We start from the raw sequence: 12,162 nt of genomic DNA, 5'->3' as shown, positions 1-12,162 counted from the left end.
TGTCCTGAAGCTGCCCCGTGACAGCCTTGACCCTAGCACCAAGGAGGCAACATACCATCCTGGAGTCATGTTTGCCGCCACAGAAACGCCTATCGGTACCCCTTACGCTAGAATCCTCTATCACTACAGCACTCCCACTCTTTTTCTCCCCTCCTGTGCAGCTGAGCCACCTGTGGTGTCACAGACTTGGCTCTTGCTGCATTCCCCTGAGAAACTATCGCCCCTAACAGTAGCCAAAGCGGAAAATCTGTTAGAAACGGAGATGGACTAAGGGGACTCCTGCACTACCTGCCTAGTTCTTCTACTCTACCTGGCGGTCACCTATTCCCTTTCTGCCTGAGCAGTCTTTACCTGCAGTGTGACCACCTCCCTGTACTTGCTATCCACAGTGATCTCAGCCTCGTGGATGCTCCAGTGTCCCCAGCCGCTGCTCCAGATCCGAAACATGGATTTTGAGTAGCTGCAGCTGGAGACACTTCCTGCGCACGTGTTCACCCTAGACACTGAAAGTGTCCCTGACTACCCACATTACACAGAAGGAACACTCCACGCTGCCGAGCTGCCCTGCCTTACCCTTAATTTACTCCCTTAAATTACCCCAAAATTAAATTATTTACACATTCCCTAAAAAAAAAATACCTACTATATGAAAATAAAACTGTAGACCTTACTCTTCACTTTGTTTACTTACCCAGCTATTTACAGTTATTCCCTAACAGCAGTTACTCACCAATCACCTTGCAGCTTTCCTGTGACATCACTGTTGACTTTTTTCCTTCTTTTTTCAAAACTCTGGCACATCTGGACTCCTCTCTGTTTCGCTCCCGGAAGCTAAATGTCTAGGCTGTGATCCTCAGGCTGTATTTATCGGCTCCTCGCTCGACGTTCTCCCTGCCGGTCTGTTCCTCTCCGCTCCCGAAAGACACAGTGTATCTACCCCACATGGACTGCAGCGGTTCAAGAAGGCAGCTCACCACCACCTTCTCAAGGGCAATTAGGGATGGGCAATAAATACCGGTCTGGCCAGTGACACTACCCAGAGTAACTCCTGCAGTGATGTCCTAAAGCTCATATTATTGACCTCCAACAACCACAACCATCTTCCTTTGCGTGAGGTATGACTCCAACCAGCAGAACGTTTTCCCCCTGATTCCCATTGACCTCAGTTCTGCTAGGGCTCCTTGATGCCATACTCAGTCAAATGCTGCCTTGATGTCAAGGGCAGTCACTCTCACCTCACCTCTGGATTTCAGCTCTTTTGTCCATGTTTGAACCAAGGCTGGAATGAAGTCAGGGGCAGAGTGGCTCCGGCGGAACTCAAACTGAGCATCACTGAGCAGGTTATTGCTAAGCAAGTGCCGCTTGATGGTACTGTTGATGACACCTTCCATCGCTTTACTGATGATTGAAAGCAGGCTGATGGGGCGGTAATTGGCCTGGTTGGACTTGTCCTGCTTTTTGTGTACAGGACATACCTGGGCAATTTTCCACATTGCCGGGTAGATGCCAGTGTTGTAGCTGTACTGGAACAGCTTGGCTAGGGCAGCAGCAAGTTCTGGAGCACAGGTATTCAGTACTATTGCCGGAATATTGTCAGGGACCATAGCCTTTGCAATATCCGGTGCCTTCAGTCATTTCTTGCTGTGACGCAGAGTGAATCGAATTCGCTGAAGTCTGGCATCTGTGATGCTGGGGATTTCAGGAGGAGGCTGAGATGGATCATCAACTCGGCACTTCTGGCTGAAGATTGTTGCAAATGCTTCAGCCTTATCTTTTGCACTGATGTGCTGGGCTCCCCCATCATTGAGGATGGGGATATTTCTGGAGCAACCTCCTCCAGTTAGTTGTTAAATTGTCCACCACCGTTCACGACTGGATGTGACAGGACTGCAGAACTTAGATCTGATCGGTTGGTTATGGGATCGCTTAGCTATGTTTATTGCATGCTGCTGACACAGTTTGGCACGCAGATAGTCCTGGGTTATAGCTTCACCAGGTTGACATCTCATTTTGACGTATGCCTGGTGTTGCTCTTGGCATGCCCTCCTGCACTCTTCATTGAACCAGGGTTGGTCTCCTGGCTTGATGTTAATGGTAGAGTGGGGGATATGCCGGGCCATGAGGTTACAGATTATGGCTGAGTACAATTCTGTTGCTGCTGATGGCCCCCAGCCCCTCATGTATGCCCAGCTTTGCATTGCTAGATCTATTCGAAATCTATCCCATTTAGCACGGCGATAGTGCCACACAACACGATGGAGGGTATCCTCAATGTGAAGGCGGGACTTCGTCTCCACAAGGACTGTGCGGTGGTCACTCCTACCAACGCGGTCATGGACAGAAGCATCTGCAGCAGGCAGATTGGTGAGGACGAGGTCAAGTGTGTTTTTCCCTCTTGTTGGTTCCCTCACGACCTGCCGTATACCCAGTCTAGCAGCTATATCCTTTAGGACTCAGCCAGCTCAGTCAGTCATGGTGCCACTGAGCCACTCTTGATGATGGAGTTTGAAGTCCCCCACCCAGAGTACATTCTGTGCCCTTGCCACCCTCAGTGCTTCCTCCGAGAGCTGTTCAACTTGGAGGAATACTGACTCATCAGTTGAGGGAGGGTGGTACGTGGTAATCAGCAGGAGGTTTCCTTGTCCATGTTTGACCTGATGCCATGAGACTTCATGGGGTCCGGACTCGATGTTGAGGACTCCTAGGGCAACTCTATCCCAACTGTATACCACTGTGCCACCACCTCTTCTGGGTCTGTCCTGTCGGTGGGATGGTGATGGCAGTGTCTGGACATAGTCATACTCAGAGAATCATACCTGAATGTCAAAATGTTGCTTGACTAGTCTGTGGGACAGCTCTCCCAACTTTGGCACAAGCCCCCAGATGTTAATAAGGAGGACTTTGCAGGGTCGACAGGGCTGGGTCTGCCGTTGGCGTTTTCGGTGCCTCGGTCGATGCAGGTGATCCATCCGGTTTCATTCTTTTTTATTGACTTCATAGCAGTTAGATACAACTGAGTGGCTTGCTACGCCATTTCAGAGGGCAAATAAGAGTCAACCACATTGCTCTGGAGTCACATGTAGGCCAGACCAGGTAAGGACAGCCTTCCCGAAAGGACATTAGTGAACCAGATGGGCTTTTACAACAATGGACAATGGTTTTGTGGCCATCATTAGACTAGCTTTTTAATTCCAGATTTATTAATTGGATTCAAATTCCACCTTCTGCTGTGGTGGGATTTGAACCCATGTCCCCAGAGGAATACCCTGGATCTCTGGGTTACTAGTCCAGTGACAGTACCACTACGTCACCGCCTCACTCGTTACATCTTGCCAACCAGAAAATGACCCATTTATGCCTACTGTTTCCTGTTAGCTCGCCAATCTTATATCCACGCCAATGTTATTGCCTACACCATGAGCTTTTATTTTGCGCAATAACCTTTGGTGTGGCACCTTATCAAATGCCTTCTGGAAATCTAAGTACAGTCGATCCATCGGTTCCCCTTTATCCACATATTACATCTTCAAAGAACTCCAATAAATTGGTTAAACAATGAGTCAGCTTTGCTAGAGCTCTACTCGAGCTCAAAAACCAGTTTAAGCTCGCCACCTAATTAACTATCTACCAGCTACTCAGACAGTTTGTATATCCCTGTTCAGAAGAAAGTTAACTTGCCTCTTAACTTAAACAGCAACTTTAGTTAATTGCGAAATGTAAACAAAACTAGACGTTAGAGAGAGATTAACCCTTAAAAACCCATCACTCATCAAACTCCCTTCTTCACATTCTGTGCACGCCTCATAGAAGCATTCGCAAACGTATAAAGAAAAAGCACCGAGACACACTTGGGGGGTTCAGAGGTGTCTGATATCTGACATATGATGCTTCATATAAAGCTCTTTTGTTCAACCATTAACATTCATTGTATGAAATTGATTATTCTATCATGCCTTAATTCTGAGCTGCTTACTTCACCCTTCGGGGAAGCCAATCGAAGCACAGCCCTCATTTAAATATGATGTCCCATGGGCACCAGCGCGTGTTTCAGCTGGAAGCTAGGCACGGAGGCAATGGACTACATGCATTGAGCCGAGTCCAAGATTATACATTCGGGTGGTTGGAAGTGGGGCATTATGAGATTGTCTCTTGTCTTCTTGGCAATCACTCAATCTGCCTGGCCTCTGGTGCAGGGGCTTCAACATCCAGTGCTGTTTGCTCATCTCCCTCCTCCATGTCCTCCTCATCGTTATGCATGGCCTCTCCTCTCTGCAGTGTGAGATTGTGCTGAGCACAGCAGACCACAACGATACGTGAAACCCTCACAGGGGCATACTGCACGGCTCCGCCAAATTGATCTAGGCGCCGGAATCTCATCTTCAGCAGTCCAATGGCCTGCTTGATGGTCACCTGGGTGGATCCATGGCAAGTGTTGTTCCTCTCCTACACTGCATTGCGAGAGTTCCTCACAGACGTGGATAGCCTAGTCTTCAACGGGTCGCCCTCGTCCCTGAGAATCCATCCCTCTAGGGGTGCATGGGGCCTGGAAAGCTGTGGCACCTGGGAATGTCGAAATATGTAGGACTCATGGCAACTTCCTCAACAGCAGGCACATGCCTGCAGGAAGTGCTTTCGGTGGTCACAGACCAGTTGAACCTTGATTGAATGGAAGCCTTTCCTGTTGATGAAGGCGGCTGGCTGATCCATGGGAGCCTTAATCACATACGTGCAATCTATCACTCCTTGCACCCAGGGAAATCCAGCGATGGCCCCGAATCCAATGGCCTTCTCGGCCTGACTATCATGGTCGGTCCGGTAGTGCACAGTCGCCGTCCCTCTTGAACAAGGCATTGATCACTGCCTTGATGTAGCAATGGGCTGCTGCCTGTCAGACCCCACACATGTCCCTGGTGGATCTTTGGAATGATCCAGACACTTAAAGGTTTAATGCCGGTGCTCTTCAATGCCATGGCAGGGGGTGACCCTAAACCCCATTGGTCACAACTCATCATGCAGCAGAGTGCAGAAGTCAGTGATGGCCTCCCTGGGGAGGCATAGTCTTCGTTGGCAATGGCGCTCCGACACTTGGAGGTAGCCGATTCAACTCCGGTACACTATGGCACAGGCGGGCCATTCTTGGCATGGCTGGCTCCTACTGCTCTCATCATGAAGCTTCATGGGCAGGCTCAGCTGCCGCTTGGCCCTCCCTCCATTGGAGGCATCACATCACACCATGGGGGATCAAAAAGATAGGGTGAATGAGACCCATGCCAGGTGACCAGTGGGCCTTCAGATTGCTGTTGATAGAGACAATCTTGCCCTGGCAACTGGGCTTTTGCTACTTCTTCTAGCAGACTCCCTGATGGCCCTCAGTGCCCACACTTGCTTATGGCCAATCCTCTCATTCAGCAGTAAGGGCAACCACACATCTCTTCCAAACATTTGCTCACCTGATACAGCCATTCAAACCCAACCCTGCCCCCCTCCACCCCTTGCAGAGCCCCAGAGACCCCGACTCTTCTTGCAGAGCTCTCGAGATCTCAAGCCCCCCCTTGCAGAGCCCTTGAAACCCCATTTTAGAGCCCAGGATCTTGATCCCACTTGCAGAGCGCACAGCACAGCAGTCCAAAAATGGTCTCCGCTCCCCGCTCTTCCCCTATGCTGTACTGGACGTGGCTACCTACCCATCACAGCACTGACGCCTAGCCTCAGTTCTGCCAGCTTTTAAAGGTTGTGAACCCAAAGGCCTGTGAGTGCCACCTGCCTTCCATTTAATCACAAGCCCTCCCATTGAATTGTGATGAATTAGATGCAGATACATTCAAATTAACTGCTCAGCAATTTAAACTACATTCAAGGTGATTCCACCTTGGTGCTTTTCCGCTGCTGACTAAGTCAACATCACAACACCAGATTTCCAGGCAGACGCTTCAACCCAATTTCCATCCCCCTATGCCACCATTCCCACTTCAAACAGCCGCACAAAATTCTGCCCCTAATGTGCAAGGCTGTGAATTTGGACTTCTGAGGGAAAGAATTTACTCCATAATGTTGAAGCTAGACTGCAGCTGCTCAATTCCTCTGGCTGCTATAGTTCACCTCATTCCTCAGTGAACTTTTTCAGATTGCTCAAAAGTAAAAATTGTTAGTAATTTAACTGTGGATAACGTAAAACTTGTACCATTATGTTTTATATTGATCACAACATATTTCTAATTTTTGTTTTAAATGAAGTTGAAAGAATATGAATCATATTCAAATCTGTAATACATCAAAAATCTTACATCTGCACACACTTCCTATCTACACCATTTGTTTTACTGTTATTACATTTTTATCATACTATAATGGGGACACAAAAGTAAGTCTACATTTATAATGAGTTTTGCTCAGGTAAATGTATCACTGTGTGTTTGGTCAGTTTTTGCCTGGTCTGAACATCCTCAGAGAGCCTCTCTGAAAAATTACAGAGCCCTTGGGAATCATCTTGTATTCTCGCAAATTTTGGATTCATGCATGAGGTTTATTCCTCTCTTGCTTTTCAGGTAAATTTAAAATTTTTAAACCTAGCCTTAATATACAAAGTTAATATATCCATCAACATGAAATTTCCCATTCTAAACTTTAAATGTAAAGTGAAGATATTTTTTGTCATGACATTTTCTCTTATATTGGCTATTGAAACTCCTGGCCCATCATTTATGCTGGAGTACTGAAAGCCAACACAATTAGGTCTGCAAAAATGGCACCCACAAGACTTGTTAAAAATTAAATTGAAATTTTTTTTTTAATAAAGTGAACTGTAAATTCTTGCTGTCACAGTCCAGAATGAAGGCCTACCATCTCATGGCACCTCTGCTGAACAACCACCCCAAGTCATTCCTCTCTCTGGAGCATGCTGCCACCTAGAATAGATCCACGCCAAAACCTCTCTTGCCTGCTCTCCACCAACTTCCCACTCTTTCCTGCTTTCTCCTCCAAAACCCTTTTTACCCATAATCTGCACTTAGTATTGACTTCCCTGTATGCAACATGACACATGAAATCAACTCAGGAAAGGACAGAATGCAGAACTTTAAAACAGGAACGGAATGATGTCTAAATGCCCTGGTCCAATTATTTCTCCCCCATTTCGCCTCAATACTAAAATCAAAACAGAAAATTCTGGAAATACTCAACAGATCTGGTAGCATCTGTGGAAAGAGAAACAGAGTTAATGGGCTGAGTTTAGTGGAGCTGGCAGAGGTCACGATGCCTGGTCGAAAAGGAGAGGGCAACCCTGTCTCAGCCCTTTGGTGGTCCCCCCGACCCCCTGTTTAATTCAACGACACTGAGGCAGTTAACTGCCCAGAGCCGTGGCCCCCATTGTTTTAAGGACGGGGATCCAACCTCCAAGAATTATTGGCCAAGCAGAGGACCACCAGCTCAGTAGTATTAGCAGTGCCACTGAGAGCAATGGCCACTACCGGTACTATACAAGACGTGGGATCCCAGGTAAGTATGGTGGGGTGGAGTGTGGTCGCTGAGGACAAGGGAAAGGGGGTGTTCATGGAGGGGCAGACTTTGCCACTAGGAGCCCTCCGTGGGCCACAGATTACCTACGGAGAAGGCCCCCACCCCCCAACCCTGCAGGGAGCCCCCATTTTACCGGGTATAATTTCAGCAGCAGCGGGAAGAGGCCCTTAAGTGGTTAGTGATTGCCCACTTAATGTTTCAAGTCTATGATCTTTCATTTGAAGACTGCATTTGAATTTGACTGACTGCGTGCAAAGTCACGAGAATGATTAATACATCCGCACTCATATCCCATTTACAAAACCCAACTTCCTGTTGTAATTAATGTTGTCACATTTTTGTGTAAAAATAAAGACAATGTATGACTTCAAAATGATGGAATTATTTCTGTACTTCTTTGTCCAATTATCCTCTGCTTCACTTGAAGACTGTCCCATACCCATCACCATGAAAGATCAACTAATATGCATTTGAATTCAGATTATTCACATATTGTTTCATGGATTCAGAGTTGAATTAAAAAAGTACTTATTGTAATGTCAAGTGTAACTTTATAACTAACAATCATAAATGACTAGAAGAGAGCATAAATAGGTTATCACCAACTAATTATAAACCACACTTCAATATAAAACAATTGTGTTTCTACAATATATATTATATAAAGTTTGCATATTAGTAACTACATAGATTTAGAGGCTACAATGTCAGTCTGTAACTTTACTAGACATAGAGTACAAGATGCAGCAGTGCTGCATTGTTAGTCCTTCCTCCTCATCTCTAACCTACATGTCACAAGGCTCTGCATTAGCAGCAGGGACTCTCAATTTCTGCCCTTATACTGGATTAAAACAGAACTTCAACATATCAGTTAAAATGCAAAAAGGTTATTTTATAGTTGAAATCCAAGAAACGCATTCAGGAAACAAGTTCATTTGTCATAGCATTATTAGTGGATTACTATTTCCATTTTCCTCCGAGTTGACATTAAACTAGAAATTGAATACAAAGCAGGCTCACAGGTAGAAATGCATCTTGAGCGGTAGCGTAAAACAGGCAAGAGAGTATCAGCCACCCATTTTGCACTCTTTCATTTTCTTTTCAGTTGCATCAGTGTATTTTCATAAATTTCGCAAAGACGTTACAATACCTCAACAATAGAGAAGAATTTTATTGTCCTACACAAGCGCTGCAACTAAAATTAGATTTTTTCAAAACTAAATGCATGGGGTTGGGTTACAAAAGAATTTTCATTTACATGGCAGTTTATCACATCTACCAGGATCCCAAACCTGTTCCAATGAACTGCAAGTCACTAATGTTATATATAGGCAATCACAGTCAACAATTTTGTTCACAGCAAAGTCCCAAAGAGATGTATAACCAGCTTTTTTTTTTTTTTAAATAGTGTTGTTTGAGTGAAGAATCCTGGCTTTGACAAAGAGAGCCCCCTCACCCACTGTCACTTGCAGAATTCACTATTCCAATGCTCTCCTGGCCAGCCTCCCATTCTCCATCCTCCATAAATTTCAGCTCACCCAAAGCTCTGCTGCCTGTATCTGAACATGCATGCAGTCCCACTCATCTATCACTTCTATCTTTGATGACTTATATTGTCACCCGGTCACCCAGCACCAGAATTTTGAATTGTCATCACTGTGTTTAAATCGCTTCATGGCCTCGTCCAACTCTTTCTCTGTAATGTTCTTCAGTCCTGGGGAATTCACTACCCCAGAGTGCAGTGGATGCCAGAACATTGGGTAAATTTAGGGAGGAGATAGACAGATTTTTAATTAGAAATAGGTTGAAGGGTTATGGACAACGGGCAGGAAAGTGGAGTTGAGGCCAAGATGAGATCAGCCATGATCGTATCGAATGGCGGAACAGGCTCGAAGGGCTGAATTGCCTACTCCTGCTCCTAGTCCTTATGTTCTTATGTCCTGCAACTACATTCCTGAACCCTAGGTTCTGTCTCTGGTCCTTTATGCTCCACTGCCATAGCCAAATCAATGACAGCCGTGCCTTCAGCTGTCAAAGCCTTATGCTTTGAATTTCCTCCCTCCACCTCTCCCTCTTCGTTAAAACGCATCCTCTCTGATCTGATACCAGATGTTCTTCTTCAGACAAAATGTGATCAAAACTTGGCATGGACACCCATACGGAGTAAAAGATGCAAAAATTCTCAATATTTCAAAACAAACTGGATGCTGCAATGGGGAAACTTTGGGGTCATTCTGCATGGATTAGCCAATGGGTCAAATGGTCTTTCTCATCCACAATCATCCTTTCACTTTGTGAACGGACTGGCATTCTTGTATAAATTAAATACAATGGAACTACAACAAAGCAATTCGTCTGTTCAGCATTATTCTGGTAAATCCCTAATTATCATAAATTAAGCCTGCAGTTGAGAGAGCTGGGGAGATAGAGCTGGGGGGGAGGCGAGACGGAGCTTGGGGGAGGGGGGGGGGCAGGAGACTGAGGGGGGGGGGGGGGGGCGACACCGAGTTTGGGGGGGGGGGGTGAGACAGAGAGAGATTCATCTTTTCTGTATAGCAGTCACCATCTGTCAAATTGTGGTACATTCCACACAATTTGGTGGGGGGGGGTGGAAAAATCGCTAATCCAAATAGAAAAAAAAAGTTAAATTTTTTTGAGACCAAATTATGTGGTGATGCCATACAATCCCCAGTCCTTCGTTGGTGTCAGCAGAACCCTTCTGTACAAAACCTATTCAAAATTTCAACTTTTTTTTCAATTCTTTGGTCTTCCTGGGTACAACGGCAAGGAGCCTGCACCCAATCTTCCAACAATGCTTCACTGCACTGACTACTGGAAGATGTGGAAGTGTGTCTAAAATTTTCTACCTTTTCACCCAGACTTCAACCATGGTATACACAGAAAACTGCTGAGAGATAATGCTAACATAAAGAATACAGATAACACTGTAACATACACAGCCACAAAGTAGTCACCTTTATCTAATGACACAAAACTTTATGCAGGGGTCTGCAATCTGCGGCTCCGATGCTGCATGCGGCTCTTTAACATCTTGTTTGCGGCTTCCAATCTTTTCCAGTTGGATCGCAATAACATGAAAAAGCCTAAAAATAATTAAGTCAAGAAAAGTAAGAGCCATGTTTTTTTTATTGTGGGTATAAAAAACTAATCGTTATGCCACACTTTACAGTTTCAAATGATTACTTTAACAAAAAAAAAGTCACTGCGCTCTAAATAACCCTGTTTGAGTGGTTACACTGTGGTTATAGATTATGCCTTTGATTAAGGAATAGGTTTTATGGCTGCGACCATTATTGTTTGTAGTATAGCTGAAATGATAAATTATTCTGAATGTGCTATTAGCAGCTTTTTTTTTAACATCACAAAAATCAATAGCTGAAAAAGTTGTCTTAATTCTATGCATCATAAGTTATAGTTTGTTTTTAAAGATGACTTTGTCAACAAAATTGAAGTACAAAAGTCAAAAACTGCAATAATTCAGAGTTAGGTCTATTTTAATTGATTATTTTTCTATTGATACGTAAATCCAATGCACGTATTAGATTCATGTATGCATGCAAATTATGCGTTCTATCAGAGATACCAGACATTTTGCCAAGTATTTGGTTTAAAAATGCTGAATTTTCACCTTGCGGCTCCCAATATTTTTTATTTCAGGCATTTTGTTTTTAAAAGACTCTTCAGGTAAAAAAGGTTGCAGACCCCTGCTCTAAGGCATAAAAGAGAAATGAAGTTAGTGCAACAAAATACAGTCCTTTTCAGACTCTCATGCAGTGAAGCTGCTATAAATTGCAGAAACAATTGAAAAGACCTACAATTAATAGTCATATCCAGAATGGAATTGTTCCAGTCCACGATGATCCAGCTTGGCACAAAATAATTTTACTGGCTAATTTTATGATTCATGTAACAGATTATTGTGACCAATCTCCATAGTCAAAAAAGTAATTTTGTTACAGCCATTTTCTAAGTGTCAGTATACAAGAGGGAACAATAATGAAAAAAGAAATTCCATTCATTTCATGCCTTATCAGGTCTCTTAAGCTGTCACAAAGTGCTCTGTACCCAACGGATTCCTTGGAAAAGCAGTAGGCATTTTATGCATAAGCTGATCGCACAAACCATAATGAGATGAATGACGATTTATTCTGTTTTTTGGTACCAATGATTGAGAGCAGAATATTGGGAACAATGCTCTTCAAATTATGCTGTGGAATTTTTAAGAAGTAAACAAGGTGACAGTTCAATATCTCAGCTGAAGAAACAGCACTTTCAATAATCGCAGTACCGCAAAGCGTCAGGCTAGATGTGTGCAAGTCTGCAAATGTTGAACACACAAGCTTCTGATTCAAAAAGGAGAGTGTGCATTACCAACTGAGCCAAAAGTGACAATTATAAAAAAAGCAAATAATTTGTAATATTTGAGTCATATATACAGATCCATAACTAGAAGCATGAAGTAATGCAAGAAGTAAGAGAAGTAGGCCATACGGCCTCTCAAACTCGCTCCACCATTCAAAAAAATTCATGGCTGACCTTCAACCTCAATTCCACCTTCCTGCCCAATCTCCATTTCCCTCAGTTCTTTAAAGTCCAAAAATCAAATCAATCATAGCATTGAATATA

The 12,162-nt window shown here is 44.3% G+C and overlaps 1 protein-coding gene across 1 annotated transcript in view; it reads right to left on the bottom strand.

Annotated features, from left to right (window-relative positions):
* Positions 1-10,522, bottom strand: part of greb1 (growth regulating estrogen receptor binding 1) — a 375,097-nt gene extending 364,575 nt beyond the window's left edge. The window contains exon 1 of the mRNA XM_068017603.1: positions 10,491-10,522. The gene's annotated coding sequence lies outside the window, so the exon portion shown is untranslated. The remainder of the gene's footprint in view (positions 1-10,490) is intronic.
* Positions 10,523-12,162: the final 1,640 nt, after the last annotated feature.

This window comes from Heterodontus francisci, chromosome 3, assembly GCF_036365525.1.
Source record: "Heterodontus francisci isolate sHetFra1 chromosome 3, sHetFra1.hap1, whole genome shotgun sequence".
In the NCBI taxonomy this organism is placed as follows: domain Eukaryota; kingdom Metazoa; phylum Chordata; class Chondrichthyes; order Heterodontiformes; family Heterodontidae; genus Heterodontus; species Heterodontus francisci.
The sequence above is the reverse complement of the archived record's forward strand: the minus strand, read 5'-3'. Positions and strand labels throughout refer to the sequence as shown.